Source organism: Trichosurus vulpecula, chromosome 2 (assembly GCF_011100635.1).
Source record: "Trichosurus vulpecula isolate mTriVul1 chromosome 2, mTriVul1.pri, whole genome shotgun sequence".
In the NCBI taxonomy this organism is placed as follows: Eukaryota; Metazoa; Chordata; class Mammalia; order Diprotodontia; family Phalangeridae; genus Trichosurus; species Trichosurus vulpecula.
The window spans coordinates 453,136,596-453,147,978 of record NC_050574.1 but is presented as its reverse complement, the minus strand read 5'-3'; the positions used below and the strand labels follow the sequence as shown (position 1 = coordinate 453,147,978).

The window sequence follows — 11,383 nt, the reverse complement described above, 5'->3', positions numbered from 1 at the left end:
AATACCTCCAAGTACATTAAGTGATTAATGTTTTGGTATGACTCTCTCTTTGAATTGAAAGCCATACCAATTATATTCAGGAGGAAGATAATAAATTTAAGACAAAGAAGCCCATAATGGAACTCAACTAGCTCCTGGAAAGCACCATGCTTTATGTCAATTGCATAATTTTTATTATCACTGTTACCAATGCTTAGCACAGTGCCTGCACAAAGATGCTTGATAAATGTTTGTTGAATAATTATCCATTCTGATATTTTTTATGAATCAGAAAATCAGAAAGAGCCCAAGGACAATTTACCCTCTTGCTAGTTTTCTTTTATTTGTAAGGTTCTTTTTGTAGATAAAATGATTGCTTTTAGTACTGAACAAAAAAATCAGTAAATAAGCTCATTTCCTGTAGACTTTAAATTCACCTATGAAAAAGCATAAATGTATGTGAGGAAAAGTAATATGCCAATATTAAATTTTGAGATTTCAAATGCTCAGAATTCTAAGAGATTTAAAAAGAGTCTTTAATTCAAATGTGTGAGGAAGCCACATTTCTTTACACAAAAAAACTTATTACTAAGCAAAATACATTGCAAATATATGCCAAAGATAAAAACAAACAATAGGTCAAAAATTAAGATGTTGTTATTCCTTCTGTCTAGAATGGGGATTTTTTTTGCAAACAGGATCAGAAAGGTTGATTTTTATTATATGTTTGCATTATATAAGTAAAGAAAAAAATCAAAGAGAAAAAGGACTAATAGGTCACACCTGTGCTAGCCCAGTGCTGTGGCATATCATGGAATCAGAGCATACTGATTTAATAAGAATTTATTTTCAGAATGATGTTTTTACTATGATTAAAATTTAAGATAATTTAATTCATATATAAAGGATATAGAAATGATACAGTGAGGAGATTGGGAGATATCAGAATTATGGAGGTTAGATTCAGGCACTGACAGAAACCACTTCGCTCATGCCCTGGAAGCAGGCTTTTTCTCTTTTATTAATGTCTTCAAACTACAAGTGCCTTCTACAGAATGTTAAATTTACTCCAGGTATACTCAATGTATATATTCCACCATAATGATGTCAGCTATCTCAGAGAGCTGCTAAAGAAATCAGACCCATATCAATTGGAAGAATTATGTGATGTGCTCCAAGAATGTGGCAATTACCTTTGTGGATGAAGTCCATGTTGAAGAATTATATGGTGCTCAAAGTGGTGGAATAGGTGATTGAGATGGAATCATGTTTTCAAGTATCCAGTAAATTCCTAAGGTAATATTTCATCATCTATGGGGTACAGTGAGAGGTTAAGGCAATATGTAATAGCTCTTCTTCTTGGACAGATGTTAGGTAGTTGATTGGCTGCGTAGATATATTGTTTACACTGAAGTTCATCACAAACCGCTATGTGTTTAGTAGCATTTACAGCCTGAACTGGAGTGATGAGACAGTGAACCACAAGGAGGCCTGCATCTGTTAGCATCTATCTCATAATTCTGACATTATGGTGGTGCTGATGGTGAAGGGCTTGTCTTTCTGGACTTTTTAATGTTCAGACCATTTCAAGAATGCAGCCAGAAGCATCATGGGAAAGGGGATGTTGTGAAAATAAAGACAGCAAACTATGATCGTACAATGGCTATTAAAGAACTTTTTCTGGTGATATAGGCCACCAACACAACCAAAGGCTTTGCCAAGGGTTCCAAAAAGGATGTCCATTTCGTGCATGATTCCATCTTTATCACCTATTCCACCATATAATTCTTCAACGTGGACTTCATCCACAAAGGTAATTGCCGTATTCTTGGAGCACATCACATAATTCTTCCAATTGATATGGGTCTGATTTCTTTAGAAGCTCTCTGGGATAGCTTATGTCATTGTGGTGAACTATAAACTTTGAAATTCTGCTGTTATGACTTCCTTGGATCATGGAGGTATGGTCCCAGAATCAAAATGAATTTCACATTCTGGTATCATCTTAGCTAAAATGAAGAGAATGGAGTCATTAACAACAAAGCAGAATGAAAATAGTAATGCTACATCTTTCTCATGGAGTTCAGCCAATTCTTGCTCTAAATCAATATGAAACCTATTAGTTCCAGGAATGTTTCTAGTATCATTTGTACCAACACCATGTTGTTTTAATGCTTCTATCACCCATGACATCTCATCTCTAGGTAGGTTTTTCTATACCAGATAGACAACTGCTTTTAAGTACAGGATAATCCATGCAATCATCTGTCATTGGGAATATATGTGCCCTCCAGTTCAGGATTTTAAACACTTGATAAATATGATCACTTTTTTCCCTCATCATTTATTTTCTCACAAACAATGGTCATACATGAAAGTGGAAACAGATTTTGACAAGTTGTCCTGAAGGAAGTGGGATACCTTTTCTTGTCTTTGGTGTGTGTGTGTGTGTGTGTGTGTGTGTGTGTGTGTGTGTGTGTTAATGACACCCTGAAAATTCTTTAACAATCTATTTTGGTTTTCTCTACCTGCCTTGAAATTAATCACAGTGGGATTTATTGAAGATTGAGCAACTTCTTTCCTTCTAGCCTGCATTTCCTATCTATCCTTTTAAAGCTCTATGTTAGTTTATGGAAAAATTGCTTATTCCTTGGCTCGTCTGAGCTGCTATGAAGAGGTATTTCCTGGCAGTTCCCTGACTCACTTGCAGAGGATGGATGAACAGAAGGAAGTTGGGATCCATAAATGGTGTACTGAGAATAACTAGCATTCTGGGCTTCAGTTTTGGAAATTTTGTTCTCGTTGACTGGAGGTGTTTTTCTTTTCCTTTGCTGGAAGGGAGCTGATAACGTGGCCATAGCCTGAAAATGAGGTTTGGGTCAAACTTCTATCATTTGGGGCCATTTCTAGATGTGGAAGAGTAGAGATTTCCCAGGCTTCTGGAGAAGGGTTTGGGATACTCTGGATGAGAATTGGTAGCATTGAATAAGGATCTCCATTTTGTAGATAGGACAGAATCCTGAGTGGTATCTGAGGTGGCTGGGCTGAGACATGCTGGTGGGAGGGACTAAGGTCACTACTCTGATTTCTAGTTTGAGATGACCTAGAATGAGGATTTGGAAACTTTTCTATATTACAGATTGCTTTGGCAGTCTGATGATGCCTATGGAGCCTTTCTCAGAAAGTTTATAAAAACTAAATTAAAATATATAAGATTACAAAGGAAACCAATTATATTGAAATATAGTTATCAACTATTTTTTTTAATTTTTTTATCAACTATTTTAATGAATCCATGGGCAATGGGTTAAGAACATTTAGTCTAGAACTATCACTCACTTGTGCCATTAGCTGTTCTTTCTTAGTTAACCACATTAGGACCCATATGGAAGTTATAGTGTTTCAATTTCCCCATGTTTTAATTTTGCATGACCTGCATTAATAACATTGCAAACTCCTTGAGGTTAGGAATCATGTCTTATTTGTTTTTCTATTTCCCTCAGCTCTTAGCATAGTGTTTTGCAGTAGCAGGGAAATAATAAACATGTGCTGAATTAATCAATTATTTCCATAAGATGTTTTTATGCTCAATCAACACCTTCTTATGTCAATATTTATAATCAAGGTATAGGATCTTACTTTAATGGAAAAAATAATAGTAATGCTTCATATTTTGAAAGGGCTTTATAACTTTTAAGTGTTTTATAGTGATGTAGATGAAGAATTATTATATCCTTTATAAGATTTGCTATTGCTTAAAGAAAAAGCTGAATTTACAAGACAATTCCTGAGGGAAAAGTTAATTCTTCTGAGATATTTTACATTCAGTTTGAATATCTGCCATTAAGTTGAGGATGGTATATGTATGTGTAATAGCTAGACTTATTCTAGGTATGCATAAATAAATGTAGTGAAAGATTATAGCATATACTTGAATTATATTTTATATAAATAAAACTCTAATTTAATTTATTTTTGTTATATTTCATATTCCAAGCTGTCTTCCTCCCTCCCCAACCCTAAACCAGAGAAGGCCACCATTTGATACAGATAGCTAGGTGTATATGTGTGACCTCATATGCATGCACACATACACATATGTGTATGTAAAACCATGCTTTGCATACTTCTATTTATCAGTTCTTTCTCTGGAGATGGATAACATCTTCCTTCACAGGTCCTTTGTAGTTGATTTGAATATATACATATATATGTATATATATATATATATATATATATATATATATATATACACACATATATATTGCTCAGAATAGCTTAGCTGTTCATAATTATCCTTCAAACAGTATGGCTGCTACTATATCCAATGTTCTTTTCATTCTGCTCATTTCAGTCTTCATTATTTCATGCAAGTCTTTCCATGGTTTTTTTTTTTTCCTAAAATTAACCTGCTCTAAAAAGAGGGGCAGGGAGACTCACATGTACAAAAATATTTATAGCAGCTCTTTTTGTGGCGGCAAAGAATTGGAAATTGAGGGGATGCCCATCAATTGGGGAATGGCTGAACAAGTTGTGGTAGATGAATGTAATGGAATACTATTGTGCTAAAGGAAATGATGAGCAGGGAGACTTCAGAAAAACCTGGAAAGACTTATATGAACTGATGCTGAGTGAAGTGAGCAGAACCAGGAGAACATTATACACAGTAACAGCAACATTGTTGTGATGATCAACTATGATAGACTTAGCCCTTCTCAGCAATACAATGATCCAAGACAATTCCAAAAGAATCATGATGGAAAATGCCATCCACATCCAGAGAAAGAACTATAGAGTCTGAATGCAGATTGAAGCAAACTATTTTCACTTTGTTTTTTGTTTTTTCTCTCTTGCAGCCTTTCCCTTTTGTTCTTATTCTTCTTTCATAGCATGACTAATGTGGAAATATATTTAACATGATTTACAAGTATAACCCAAGTCAGATTGCTTGCTATCTTTGGGAGGGAGGAGAGAGGGAGAAAAGTTTGGAACTCAAAATCTTACAAAAATGAATGTTGAAAATTATCGTTACATATAATTGGAAAAAATAAAATATTATTAAGTGCAAAAAAATTTAAAAATTTAAAAAAAATAAAATTAACCTGCTCATCATTTCTTACAGCACAATAGTTTTCCATCATAATCATGTGACGCAGCTAAATAAAACTCTTTAACAATGTAATTATGTAAATTGATGAGCTGCTAAACACAGAGGTAGAACCTATAGCACAATCTGAAAGAAACAGAACTCCTAAGGACAATGTTTGTGCTCCCTGAATCTAAACTTTAATTAACAAGTTACTTAATCTACAGTTGAATATTTACTCTAAATCTCTTCTTAGGGTTAAAAATTTTCAAGATTCTACACTTCCTGGCCTCTTTTCAGATTTGTTTGACTGATTGATTTGTTTGTGTATTATTCATCAAGTCATTTCTATCAGGCTTTTTGCCTGAGGGCAGCATATCACCTTTATATCCCTGGATATGTTAATTAAGTGGGGAACAAAACATTCTTCTGGAAATTCAATGTCTCGTCATGGACAGAATAACAAATATCTTAGCTGTCATGACTCTGTATCTTTGCTCCTTTCTCTGTTTTCTCTCCTGTGGTTAATTAATGAAGGTCTTCAAAGAAATGCAGAAGCCATGTATCTAATATTGCCCCTGCAAATATATTTCCTACTAAAACAGAGAAAAGATTAGTATGACAACCACATTGCCCTATCATTCAACTGAATGCGTACAAAAATACACTCATCCATACTATACAATGAAGATTCTCTTAATGTCCTACAGTATAGAGTAACTTTCAACCTTCTGCATTAAAGATCTCTTCACCTCTGCCAGGGAGGGCAGTAAGGTGCTGGAGAGTAGAACACGGCTAAAATCTGGCTTTTTTCTGACTATTGCTTAGAAAGGTTACATTTTTCTACCCTTTAAGAACTCTGAAGAGTAATTTAACACAATGGAATAGTCTTCACAATAGAAATAAGAGTACCTTCCTCAAACCCGCTTTACATGTAAGCTAATTAAGACACAACTATGCTAAAAGATTTTCCCAAGATTTCAAAGCAAGTAATTTTCAGAACCATAATTGTAACAGTCTCCTGACTCCAACCACTGTTTAATCTTTATAAGCAAAGCATAAACAAAGCCCTGAGTGATAACAAATATTAATTTTTTTAGTCTGTCCTTAGTTAATATACCACTATATGGATTTGATAGATTTTGGTACATCATTTCCCCATATATTCTTCTCATTCTTTTCCTATTTTTTCTCTGTCTCTTTCATTGATTTTCTCTGTGTTATTTTCTGCCTGTTCACAACCCGTATCTGGAGAGCATTTTTTTTCTGCTCTTTACACGTGGTTTCCATTTTTTTTTTAATCTCTCAACTTCTTCTTGGTTTTTCTTTTGTGTGCTCTCAAAATTTGTAAGTATTTTCTATTATTCCTCCTAGTCACATCTGTTTTTTTCTTTTCTTCCTGTATCTGGTTCTAGTATGTCCTCTCCTCTTAAACTACAGTTTAACCTACCCTGCCCTAATCAGGTCACACAAATGCTCTAGAAACTTAGCTTTTTGTTTTGTTTTGGCATCTATCTAAAGCTAATCCCTCCCCACTCTCTCCCACTATGGTATTTTCCTACAGGCCTTGCTCAGCATCATATGACTCCAAGCCATAGGTCATATGTTTGCTCTTTTTGTCTTTTATACTTATCAGTTCCTCATAATTAGTCTTTATTTGCATTAGGAACCCAAAAGCAAGGTAGAGAAAGACTTAGAAGATTCTGGCAAGAAAACACAGTCACATTGGTTCATTCTGAATTCAGTTCATTAGCTTCTGTTCAGTGCCGTGTGAACTGAAAACTGTGGCTAACGTTCCCCAAAAAGACAACTGCAAGCCCATAAAACACTAGGCATTAATGTGCAACTGAAACAGATTTAATGGAGGAACTCATTATGTTCACCCTATAACTATTGCATGAACTGGGGGATTATTTGAAAAATAATTACAGAAATGGCAAAGCGCTCACATTTATCTTTAGGGATTATTATCCAAATGATCTTCCACTGTATGATCTGGACTTTTCCACTTAAGGTGTTTTATTTTTGGACAAAGCCCAACTGGAGGAGGTGATTTCTTTCTAATGTTAAAATTTTCCAAAAGGACTAAACCTTTTCAAGCCCAAATTTCATTAGGTACAGAAAAGGGAACAGAAAATATATTTCACTGACTACTTCCCTTTCCCACTGAGTCTGTGAGGCTAAATTAGGTGAAGACACAAATGCTGCTGAAGGTTAACTCATAGCCTTAGTCATAGATCGCTGCCACTGAAAGGGGCACTGGAGATTATCTACTCCTGCCCCCTTATTTTACAGATGGAGTATCTGAGGCCTAGAGCAGAGGGTGTTAGTGAGTGCAAGCACAAGTTAGTGGCAAGGATGGGATAAAAAACACGACCCTGTGGGAAGAGATGATCTGGACATGAAAAGTACAGCCTTTCAAATGCTCCAATGGACCTGTGATCTCATCAGTTTGGAGTCTTCCTCCACAGGTTTACCTCATGACCCATGTATGCCTGTTCAACTGACATCACTCTTATCTGCCACCTTCCATAAGTTCACTGCAAGACATCTACCCAACTTCCAGTGGACCTTCCTTGCATTCTGCTCACATTACAGGCATATATGAATAGACAGTTGCTATTCTTAGTTTTCTCATAACAGCTAGGTCAGTGGTGGGGAACCTGTGGCTTTGAGGCCAAATGTGGCCTTCTAAATCCCTGGATGCAGCCTTTAGACTGAATCCAAGTTTTACAGAACTAATCCTTTTATTAAGGGGATTTGTTTTATGAAGTCTAGATTCAGTCAAAAGGCCCCATTTGAAGACTCAGAGGGCCACATATGGCCTCAAGGCTGCAGGTTCCCCCCCCCCCCCGTAGGTGGTAACACAGTGAATAGAGTCAGGAGTCAGAAAGACATCTCCCTGAGTTCAAATCTGGCCCCAGACACTTACTAGCTGGGTGACCTTGAGTAACTCACTTAACCCTGTTGGCCTCAGTTTCCTCATCTGTAAAATGAGCTAGAGAAGGAAATGGCAAAGCACTCCAGTATCTTTGCCAAGAAAACCCCAAATGGCATCATGAAGAGTCAGGCATAACTGAAATGACTCAATGATAGCAACTCCTAGTGCTCACAATGTAACAATCTTATATTCTCAGTCAGTCATTAAATACCTATTAGATGCCTGCTATATTCCAGGCACAATGCTAAGCACTGGGGATACAAAAAGAAGCAAAAGACAGTCCTTGCCATCAGGGCATCCTTGCCATAATGCAGTGAGGGAAATAGCAGGCAGACAAATGGGTACTGGTAAGCTAAATCAGAATAAATAGAAAATAATTAAGAGAAGGAAGGTACTATAACTAATAAGGGTTGGGAAAGGGTCCCTATACAAGATAAGGTTTAAAGGAGAGATGGGGACTTAAAGGAAGCCAAGAAAGCAAGTAGACTGAGATAATTTCCCTGATAACTTCATTCCTAGTTTATCTTTCTAAAACAACAACAAAAATACTTTCACTAGACCCTATCATCTCCTTAAGTTGTGATCCTATAGCTTCTCTCTGTCTCTCTCTGCCTCTGTCTCTCTGTGTCTCTTTATCTCTCTCTTTCTCTCTGTGCTCTTTCTGTCTCTCTGTCTCTGTCTCCTCTCTGTCTCTTTCTGTCTGCCTCTCTTTCTCTGTGTGTGTGTGTCTGTCTCTCTCTATTTCTGTCTCCTTATGTGTCTCTATCTTTCTCTCTCTCTCTCTTTCTCTTTCTGTGTGTGTGTCTCCTTCTGTATGTATGTCTGTCTCTTCTTTCTATTGAAATCCATCAAAAAGCTCTCTATACTTGCTGCCTTCACATCCTTCTACTCTTATTCACTCTTCACCCCTTTGCAATATAGCTTTCAATCTTATCCCTCAACTGAAAATGTTCCTTCTCCTACTAATATTTCTTAATTGCCAAATTTGATAGTCTTTTCTCATTTTTTCCTTCTCAACCTATCTAACTCATCTGGTCTTGTTGACAACTCTCTCTTACTGGATATTCTTCCTTTATGGGTTTTTGTGACATTGTCTCCTGATTTTCCTATCTGACTGCTCTTTCTCCATCATCCATATCACATGCCCAACTGTGAGTTTTCCCTAAGGTTTTGTCCAAGGCCTTCTTCTCTACATCCTCTATACTCCTTTCCCTGACAAATTCATCATTTTCCAGGGGTTTCACTATCATCTCTATGCAGTGATCCATCTCACCAGCTGGCTATATTGAGCCCAAGTGGCTTCCTTGAGTTTCAATATCTATCTCTTCACATCTACTCTGATGACTGATTATGACAAGGAGATCAATGTCAGTCTTGAAAGCTATGCCAGGAGACATAAAGCTATAAATTATGTCAAGTCCTACTAAGGAGGAAAGGTTTAAAGTGTGGACAGAAACATAACCCACACAACCAGCCTTTAAGATTGAAAAGCCTTTAAGGATTCTAATAGAGTGTTCTCTAGCATTCAAGATTCTTTACTAATTACTAACAGATGTTCATGTCAGCTTTTATGTAAAATATTATATTTCTTGTTAATTACAGGTGATTTTCAGAATCCTTTTGACTCCTTTCTGACCATCTGTAGAACTGATATCTCAAGGTCTTCTCCACATTTTCCTTGTACGTTTCTTAGGTCAGTTTGGCTTCAGAGTCAAACATGGGTTCCCTTATCATTTCTTCCCTCGTGCTCCTCTATGCTTAGCCTATCTTCCTTTATCTTATGATTGACAAGTCTCCCATTCATGCCCACATCCACAATTAATCTTAACTGAGAACATTAATGACATCAACTCTTCAGAAGACAGCTGAACTTTTCATATACTAAAACAAAAGAGCTCAGATCCAAGCATATCTATTAGCTTTTAACCCTGTACAGTGAAAACATGGTTTTCCTGCGATATAATGTAATGAAAATGTAACTTTGTCCATTTAACAAATAACAGTAATAATCTTATTATTAACAATTATTAATAAACTTAATAATTAAGTGGGTATCTTTGGGCTTTTGAATTTCTGCTCCCAAAATGAGACTGAGACTCACTAAATAGAACACTTGTTGGATAGATGTACCTCATGTCAGAGGAGCTTGTGACACAAAGTGTCCAGGTCACTATATAAAAGTATCATACTTCTCCATTTTCAAGCCTGTACTCAGAAACCCAGAAAAAATCACCCCTGGGCATCCCAGGAGGAGAGCAACGGTCCCCCAACTTACAAGGATATGGTAGAATTGTATTAGAAATTTGATTTAAAGTAAAGAAAACTCATGATAGCTAATTGTTCGGCTAAAGACAGATTACAACAATCTTAAGTCTTAGTCTATCTTCTAGTCATATACTGTCCAACAAGTATGGAAAATGATTATAGTCCTTCTCTGAAGAGGATTTTTCTTTGGAAATCTGCCACACTGCCATTCACTGTTATAATCCTTCCATCAGCATCATCTACTCAGCCCATTCTACTGGCATGACATGCTTATCATACTCTGCTAAAATTGTTATAAACACTGATAGACATCTCAGATAAATACATGTTCCCAACAGCTCCAGAAGTGTGTATGCTAAGGACTACAGGTAGGACTTGTTGTAAGCAAATGTTCTATTTTAAGTTTTCAAATTTAACCATTAGCCGGTGCCGGTGGCCAGTTACTTGATCCAGTTCAGTAAGAAGAACATAACAGGAAAAGCTTTTTTTTTTTAAAGTATCCAGAAACCTAGTAGTTTCTCCACCCCAAAGAGGGTTTTGGCACAATTCCAAGTTTTCTCTCTCTTTGCCCTTGCTTCCTATATTTTGCTAGTCCAGTCACACTCCTCCTATTATTCTGAGGTTTTAGTAGTTAGGTAGGTTTATTCAAACAGGCTCTTGGCTCAATTAAATTAAAAAAAATCACCCCTTTTTCAATCCCTGCTCCATTTCAATGGAGTTTACTCACAGAAATATGATATAACCACATACAATTTTTAATTACAGTATCATAAAAGAGAATAAAACTAAGTACATTAAACCAGCCACCCAAAAGAAGCTTCTTCTGACTCTCAAATCCTACCAACATCATTTAGCACCTTGATTTCTAGGCAAAAAGTTAAAAGAAACCCAGTTCAAGGTCTGAAATTCAAACTTTGCCCTTGAACTAGCCCTTGGTTTTCACTTTAACCCCAAAGAATAGAAAAAGAATTAGCCAATCACAGTGCCCCATGGTTAGACTAGTCATTGAAGGTAGTAGCTGGCTTCTACTATAGCTGTACTTCTACTTTCCCTCAGTTCTGGTCTCCTTCTGTTTGCTAATCTCTGCTCAGGCCATGCCTTTCTCACTGTTT

The 11,383-nt window shown here is 36.4% G+C and overlaps 1 pseudogene; it reads right to left on the bottom strand.

Annotated features, from left to right (window-relative positions):
* Positions 1-942: 942 nt before the first annotated feature.
* Positions 943-2,978, bottom strand: LOC118837352 (annotated as a pseudogene).
* Between the last annotated feature and the right edge of the window lie 8,405 nt (positions 2,979-11,383).